This window comes from Halyomorpha halys, unplaced genomic scaffold, assembly GCF_000696795.3.
Source record: "Halyomorpha halys isolate HHAL.00 unplaced genomic scaffold, Hhal_1.1 Scaffold125.1, whole genome shotgun sequence".
Lineage (NCBI taxonomy): Eukaryota > Metazoa > Arthropoda > Insecta > Hemiptera > Pentatomidae > Halyomorpha > Halyomorpha halys.
The window spans coordinates 179,970-189,508 of NW_027108888.1; the positions used below are offsets into that span (position 1 = coordinate 179,970).

Genomic DNA, 9,539 nt, shown 5'->3' on the forward strand with positions numbered 1-9,539 from the left:
AAAATAACGCATGAAAATGGTTATCTGCATCAAATCATCCAAACTTTATGTCCTACAAAACTTTATATAATACAAAAAGAATAAAATGTATAAAGATAATACAATCTGAAATACAGAATACATGTATATTACAGTTATACAATTGAAAATTGTTGTATAATCAGTAAAATGCATTACTATTTTTTTTTTTTTTTAATTTAGTGAGTATTATTGTTAACATTTATATATTTTTTTTCTTTTTCTTTATATATCGTATGAATGAATACTATGCACACTAATATTTCTTGTTCTTCGGTGTTGGAGATTGTATCATTTCTTGTCAATAAGAATGAAATTTAGTAGCAAACAAAGTTTTAAGCTTGAGTCAAATATATAACATGAGAATAATGATAAATTAAAACATTAATTTAATAAACTCGCACTATGAAAATAAAAAAAAAATAGTTAATTACGAAAATCACATGTAAAGTTTATGAATAGGTAAAAGCATTCATAATGCTCAAGGAGATCAACTGAGGGTCATTACACGAAATTCTTTCTGATTTTTTAGGAAGTGAAGTAGGGAAAAAATGTTTAGAAAAAGTTTCAAAGCTATTTCAGGATTGGTTTATATATATATATTTTTTATATTGATTGAGATATTGTTTTTCAATAGAATATCCACATTTATAGGCAATACTATAATCATTTTTAAGCAAAAGTATGTATTTCTTTAATGATTTCCCCTCCAATAAAACTAGTAGGAGTGATTAATCGATAATAAATTTTGAAAGTTGAATAGTAAAACAATACTTAATTCTTTTCTCAATAATAACGTATTAAAAAATATATTGAACTCTATACATCTAACTTACGCTAGAAATCTAACATGTACACTAACATTTTTATGAAATATGTATAATTTTTATATTCATATAAGTTTAGTAGATCTTAATGTTTATTTATTTTTTGTATATATACGCGTTTTGTTCTACTTAAACTTACAAGAACCTAAATATTAAGATAAATAATTTAAAAAAATATATACAAATTTTAAAACATGTTTTAGGCATTCTCGACGTCTGACAAAGGGTCATTCAAATTAAAGGAAATGGTAAGTAAAGATCATTCATGACATTGAAACGTAATTTAAATTTATTGCATTTGCAGAGAATAATATTCAATGTAAAAAATGTGTAAAAAATGAATTTCTGTAAAATTTAATTATTATCTAGAAAAAAAAGCGTTATTTTCCTCGTATGAGTAGCAAACAATGATTAGACCCATACATCTTACGAATTATAAGACGTATAGATATCAAGTGGAAATCGATGCTAGTTTATTGAGTCATAACGAAGTTGACACTGATTATTTTCATCGTAGTAGCAGCTATGACATCTGCTATATAATATTATAAGCTCACTAAAGATTGGTTTTGAAAAACTCTATCTCGGGAAATACTGAACATAAAGAGTTTTATTAGAGCTCAAATTGAAACAAGCATACCATAAATTAGCTAAAATGATTATCTTCGTAGCAGTAACAGTTTCTATGACTTAAGGCAAAATAATATCCCAATATGCAATTATTCTAGTTCTATATCATTATTTTTTATAATTTATTTATTGTTATTTACAATTCTATAAAAATAAATACAACAAGTAAATTTACTGTAGGTGATATAATGACATGATACAAAAATGTGGAGAATCTAACTATTGATAGAGCTCCAATAACATTTCGAGAGGAAAAGATCTCGAGGCCATCTTCTTGAGGCTCCAGGAGTATTGGTTCAATCAATGAAATTAGTTGTTGCGAGACGATAATATTTATTTCGAAATATACAAGATAAAAGTCTGTTATAAAACTTTTATTGGTAGGGAAGTGAAAGAAGGGCGACAATAGTAAGATTGCCTTGTCCCCCTTCTTAGAAAAAAATCTTTGTTGAAAAATGTTCTGTGAATATGAGAAATGCTAGTCAATAATGGACACATGATCTCATATTCGGTATGTTGTAAAATAACCTCTTTATTATAAATTTCCTATTTCCAAATCTTTTATATCTCCACCATCACTACGCACAGAAATGAACACTATTGCCCAAAATTATCTAAGCAACGATAATAATAACGTTACTGATCAAGTTTCCATGATGATAATAAGTAATCATTTCGATAATAATTTATTAGCCATAAGTTATGTGCATTAAAGAAGTGTTCACAAAGAAAAAATCTGTTTCACAATTATAACAGTTTAGAAAGAATTAATATATATTTTTTTTTTTTTGCAGGGAACCGATATAATTGGTGTCGCAGAACAAGATAAAGGGGACACATATCAATAAAGTTTTATGCAATTTTGTTTTAGTTACTAGAGTTGGTTTGAGCACAACTGTATTAGTAGGAATATGTATAGGATAAATATAATTTTGAATGGATTGATTTTTGATGCATGAATGAAATAATATGATTTACTTATCAATTCATTGATCAAAAAAAGATGTATTTTAATTGTTTTACTCAATCCTATAAGTGGTTTGATAAGGCATTAATTTGTAACTTCCATCACACCATAATTACAAAAAGTGATAACTATGTGATAGTAACTACAAATATGACATTTAGTTGATATTTGTAGGGAAAATTAAACGATTAAAGTTTATCCATTGTAGCATAATTTCCGTTATTTTTCTTGCCTATTGTATCGTATATATTTTTTGTCACACATTTTACCATATTAATTTAAATTGTTTTCACTGTCTGGTAATCAATAACAATTACTTAAATATTTTATTATGTTAATTTCAATTACTCAACATTTACATTTTCTTCCGCACCTTTCATTACGTTTATTTCTGTATTTACATTATCTGATGACCATTTGCTTTGTATAATTCTTATATCTACAATATTATATTTTATCTCCTATTAGTATCAACTATTATTTACATTATTTATTTTTATGGATATTTTCAAGTTTGTTAGTTACTATTTCCTTTCTTCTTTTCTTCGAATTAAGGTTATTATTTCGTTTTGACTTTTCGATCCTGATGATGGCCTCAAGTTCGGTAATGGATAAGTTTTACTCATTTGTGTATTTTCACTGAGCGCACCGTCTTCTCTTCACAATGAAAGTTATTTATAGAAAATAGAAGCAGATGGTAAGGGTTGGGGTCAAGAAAAATATTTATTTATGGCCAATAATTCCAAATAAATGTTTATCAGAGCTATTGTAATAGGTGGACGTGTACACTAATAAACAAAGCAATTTTAATTGTAATTGAAATGTTGGCCAAAAATAAATATATGAAAACTACTATCGTTGATCATCCCTTTCTAATTCATATACATCCTTAATCTTAGAATTTAAAGGAAACATCTTTTCACTCACCTTTGGTGTCGAGTGCTATCAATTTAGCTGTATACCTAGAAACAAATTTACAATAAATTTTTTTTTTTAAATACTTTTTGTTTATCGATAGATATTACAATCTGTCACACAGTTGTGGGCAATAGGTAATAGTCACATTTACACTCTTATATACAATATTTACACAATCGACCTGAGGATCCCTGAGCTTACGTGTGAGGGATAGAGCAGAGCTCAAAAGATCCCAGCGTATCCCTCTCGCCGCATCACTAGTATAAATAAATTTTATTTTTAAAAGCAATATTGACGATGACTTTTTATTTGAAAACTTTAAAAGAACAAAAAAAAACGAGCTGGCTCGGATATAAGCGTTTATTTAGTTAATCTAACAGTAGAAAGCTTAAACTAGAATAAACAAAAGATGGATAAAAGTAAAATAAAAGCCTTAAAACAAAAATAAAATTAGCTAAAACTAGAAAAAAAATTACAAAAACAATTGATATGTAAAATAAATACAGGTTGACGATTAATCCACTCCGATAGTTGAGAGGAAAATAGTTTGCTGCCGAGAAGTATTGGTCGCCGCTCCGTAGCTATATACACTGCTACAACTGTCTAACAGGTCCAAAGTTGGTGTACTGGCTCATCAACAGTCGAAATGTGCAAAACCTAGATTACCACACTGACACTTATTGAGGAGAGACAGGATCTAGTTGTTTTAATGAATTATGCGAGCCGACTAATTAGCAACAACTCATATTGCAGTCAAAGGTCTGGTTTCGGATTGTAATGTTGATTGAAACACTCAAAATTGCTAATAAACTAATACCCACTAAACGCAGACTGGGCTGGTTGCAAACTATCATGACTACTAATTAGCAGGATCTGACTTCAAAAACGAAGATAGCCGGCCTGTTGCTAGGCGACGCCTTAGCGACGGTTATTAACACTCAGCAACTGTCTCAATTACTTAATTATAATAACACAAATATAAATACCTATTTTTTTTTCTAAAATAACTAAATTCAAATTAAAATAATATAAATAAAAATAAATGTAACTAAATTAAACACTAATACTAAATAAATATTATGTACAAATTATACGCAAACTAATCATAAAATATGGCGTTAACAAGAAAAAAAAAGTGTTTAAAAACTTTCCACTTTTTTTTATGTAGATTCTCCTCAAAAAAGCGTTTTGCTTTTTTTTGTAAAATAACCCTTATTTCCAGCAGAAAACGTGGATTTTCTAAGCGATAGTGTCAGTCGAAACATAAGTCGAAAATGTTGAAGTGCACGTTGGAATAAAACATAAAATCCTAGCGTACAAGTATGACATTGCGGTTCGAGGAAGTAACCAAGAAAGACGAGATAATAAGAAATCTGCTTGCAAGTAAATGAAGATACAAAAAGTATATGATTGAATGCCGAAAAATCCACTCTAACGACATGGTATGCATAGCAAATCGTTTCTCAAAGTAGACAGTTTCAAACACCTCGGCTCCCCAGTAACCTCAAAACAAGCGTATAAGAAGCGCGAACAGTATTCTGGTCTCTGTCAAGAATACTGAAATTCAAATAAATCTGAAGCCAAGCGTGTAGAATTCAATGATAAAGATAGATCTGATTTACGGCTGCGACACCTAAAAAGCAGAATCAAGATATTTGAACGAAAAGAAAGACCTCCGTTCAAATACAGGATCGATCTGGGATCCTTAACACATGGAGGAAAACTAACAGTGATCTGCTAGCAGAGACTGGTCGGCCAATATCTCATGCTCGAGGCAATCCATCGGGTCGCCTCTACACAGCAATGAATGCTACTATAATTGGCAAGAGACCAAAAACCAGATGGATAGACATAATCAACAAATATGCGAAAGAGGAGCATGTAGCAAACTGGAAAGCAGTAGCCCAACAACGGAAGGCGTGGATAAGGCTTTTTCGGGCGGCCAAAGATCTACGAGGTCTGTACAGCCAACCGAAAAAAACACTGACTTTTATATTAAACAAATTATTCAAATTTTTTCCTAGACTAAACGAAATAAACAATAATCTCCTTGAAACGTCGGAACTATTTCAAGGGCACACTCTGGAAGTTCGTTTTTTTAAAGAAAAAATTAAATGTTCACTTGATGCTCAATAACTTGAAAAATATAAATCAAACGAAAAAAAATATACATTAAAACCTTAAAGTAGAGAAAATTTTCTAAAATTTTAACTGGAATGGAACTATTTTCGTTCAATATTTTCTAGGATACATTTTTGCAGATATTATTATGTTTGTGTTTTTCTTAGGAAAATTATCATTATAAATTAATGCGTGGTGTATTATTGAGATTTAATTGATTTTTTGACAAACCAGTTATGATTATTGATTTTTTTACCAAAAATAAACCAACAAAGGTGCAAAATTGAACATTTGAATGTGGTAATATTGGATTATGTAATTATTTTAATAATTATTATTTTAATAGAATACTTATTTCAAAGGATTTGTATAATTAACATTTATACCCTCCATACACATGAAAGATATTAAACCATTCTTCACTCAGAGTATGATTTTCTTTTTAGTGTAATTTTTAAATATTAACTTTATATAAATCAATCTCTTATATTGCAACATTTGAGACTAGGTCATTGAATATTTAAAAAGAATCAGAGCGATAATATTGTTTTGTTCATCTAGCATTTCAAAACCTTATAAAAACAAATTATTGTAGGAAAAACGTTTTATAGATAAGGACAAAGAATATCTTCTGTTTTATTCTCTGTGAGGAAAAGCGTATAGAGATTGGATAATAGGACTAGTTCAATTTTGAAGTATCAAGGAAAAGCATTGTCTTGGCTCGTGCCCAAAGGTCAGAGGAAATTGCTGAGATAAAATCATTAGGTGTTCTTGAGCCAGTTTTATCATGGAATAATGTTGAAAAATTAGATTAGATATTCGCCTCATTAAAACCGAACGCAGTTTCATAGAATTAATGACTAAATCCGCCGCAAATGCAACATTATTTAGCGGAAATAAATGAAAAATATTAAAATAGCACAAATCCTTGGTCCTTAGAAAAATGTATTATTAAAATTTTAATTATTAATAAAAAGGAAAGGCGTGGTTTGTGGTAAGGCACTTTTCTGCCAACTCCAAGCTGTGAGTCAACCCTGCGGATCCAGGAGTCCTGAGCGGTCGACTCAGCCACATAAATGTGGGTACCCTTAATTGGTTTGAGCCTGATTCTAACCAAATCACTTCCTTGCACAACCGTTGGTCTTCTAACAGTACTCTTAGTACCTACTACACCACTAACCCTTAGATGTAACAGTACAGACATTCTTTTTTATTATTATTATTAATTGAAATAATTCTTTCATAATTTTCAATCAGTTTTTATCATTCATAATAAAAATTGAATTAAAATTCATGTAGTTATTTTTTACCCCTGTAGAATTTAAGAAACAAGATATGACTTTATTTTTTTTTAATTTTGATTATTATGTATTATATCATAGTAAATGATCAAATCTCCTTGTGTCACAAGGATATGTTAAAAAAATGTTACTTTAATACTACTGATTATTGAAGTATATAATTAGAGTTTTCTTAAAATATGTAGTATGCAATGTGAAATTAAGAATAATACAAATACTGTAAAATAACCATACCAATAGGATGAGGTTTAAATATCTTAACATATAACAGTATCAGTTTCATCATAATCTAAGCACACAGCTTATGTTATCCACCAAGAAACCTAGGAAAAGTTTTGAAGGGGATTAGAGAGGTTCAAGAAATTAGATTGGCTTAAAGCGTAGGAATTTAATTCTATTAGTATCTACGAGGAATTTCGATGGATCTGACTTATCTTTATCTCCAATAATAAAAAAAAAAATACGGTAAGGACACGAAATGATTTACTCATTTTGAGTTAGATATTTTCAAAAGTAGCAAAAATTTGGTTTACGTAATTTTGAAATAACATACATTGCGTTCATTTTCTATCTAAACTATCTTCCTAATTATAATGGCAATAATAAATTATACATTTTTATTTAGCACGTCTCAATTGAATAAAACTAGTAAAATAAAAGAAGAGCTTTAGAACCTTAAAGTAGCAGATTAAAGAACAAAATAATTAGTGGATAATAAAAAAATATATTAAAAATAAGTAACTCTAAATAATAAGTAAGTGAGAAAGTAACTTATACTTCTAATATTAATAAAAAACAAAATATTTAAGTGAGTAATGCGAATTAGAAGTAAAAATATCTATAACACTTTTTATCAAGTCGTGTTCTAAATAAGAAACAAATTTCAATTCTGTTGGAATTAGACGAGTAGAAAATGAATAATAAGCGAAAAGCTGGGAAGAGTACTGGAGCGACGGATGGAAGTAAGACTGAAATGATGATCTGATAAGAAAAGATCTTTTAAAAGCTGCAGTTCAGCGAGCCATGGAATATAAATCTGAAGACTGGGAACGGGTATTGCAGGGATAGACAGAAGAGTTGAATTCAAGAAGATCTGAGATAGATGATGGACGGAGGGATTGGATAAATTGGTGGAGAAGGGATGTCAGGAAATACTTAGGAAGAGGCCAAAGTCACTTCAACTCCTCATAATATCGAGGGATGGAGGCGTTCCTTGAGATCCTGAATTATATGTCTACATAATTACACAACAAATATTCTCCCAAATACTGATCTGAGAAAAAATATATTCAGTACATCTTTAACTTCTTTTTTTAAGAAAGGATAAGAAAAAAAAATGAATTATGCGATCGAACTAATATAATAATTCATTCATAAATTTAGTACGTATATTAAACATTCTTTATTCATATATAGTACTCAAAATCTAAGGTACAAAAAAAAAATTACATAATTATTCCTCAGATCATTAAGCCTCGTAAAATACTAACCAATACACTAGCCTCCTTTACTGTTCAAGGTACTACTATAAAGAAGAAATTCTTCCTCCGTGTGTTGACATAAAGGGTAAATATATGCTGGACTTCATGTACTTCCTAATATTGGGAATATCAACATTAACCTTAGAAAATAAATAAAAAATCTCCTTTGATTTCTATCCTGCTGGCTAAGGACATGACGGCCGTACGGATTGCGGCGTATGTCTCAAAGAGCTCGGCTCGAAACGTGAGTACGATTCCCACCTGGGGCAGTTATTAGCCATATAATACTGGCCAAGGGTTGATAAAAAGGACCATGAGACCCACATACCGGATTTGTTCCCCCCACCAAATACCAATCCTCCTGGCTGGGCAAATCATTGTTTTATCGCAACTCAGTCAGGAATCTCGGACAATTTTGTTTATAAATTCCTGATACCGAAATGAATGCTTCAATCCTGGACGGATAATAATGCTAAGTCCAGTATTTTTCTTTTATTTAAATTTTTAGGAATCTGAGCCAATTTTTAGAATCAGACTTTTCTGACCTCTGGAAGTGTAACAAAAACCTAGAATATCAATGTCAAGACGGCATGATGGTATGATGAAACTATAATGATGTACAGCATCTGAACACATGCATTAGTGAATAGCTCATTTATCAGATTTATTACGCAATTTCAAAGAAGAATAAGTTATAAAGCCACAGACATTAATAATACAGAAAGGTGGTTCAGAAAATCCTAGTATTATAAATTTTGGAGTAGAATAAAAAGGAGGATAAATATGCGTAAATCTTGGAGAGGAAGGGATGTTGAGGCTTGTAAGAGGACATTTTAGCGCGGGAGAAATGAGGAACTAAGGGATTGAGGGTGGATTCATTTACATGGTTAGTTATAACGGGGGAACATTAAGGAAGATGCGACCAGGCTCATTTGAATACACGCCGGCGTTTAGGGCAATAAGTGTAAGGGAATTAAACAATATCCACGGGGTGGCTGGTTAGCATAATGCTCTTCTCCAGCCGTCTCCGAGGAGCGCCCTGTTATTAAATTAACAATTCCACGAGACATGAAACCGCTGGCTGGGGCTTGGGGGGTTTGCATAAGGACAAGCTCCCACCTACAATCTTGTAGCTTCACTTAGCTCTTCATACATTTTGCATGGCCGGCCCTCAACCGACTCTAAATCCTCGCTCAATCCCTCTCTCTCTCTCCCCCCCCCCCAGATCTGGCACAGATTTTTGAACTAGTTCACACCTCAGGTTATTTTTAAAATA

The 9,539-nt window shown here is 30.7% G+C and overlaps 1 long non-coding RNA gene across 2 annotated transcripts in view; it reads right to left on the reverse strand.

The window, feature by feature from the left end:
• The window catches only part of LOC106678133 (uncharacterized), a 117,084-nt gene that overhangs the window by 68,201 nt on the left and 39,344 nt on the right, over nucleotides 1–9,539 (reverse strand). The window contains exon 3 of one of the 2 annotated variants that reach the window (XR_010843351.1): nucleotides 3,370–3,404. The exons of the other annotated variant lie outside the window; for it this stretch is intronic. This is a non-coding gene — a long non-coding RNA (uncharacterized lncRNA). The remainder of the gene's footprint in view (nucleotides 1–3,369; nucleotides 3,405–9,539) is intronic. 2 annotated transcript variants of the gene reach the window in all.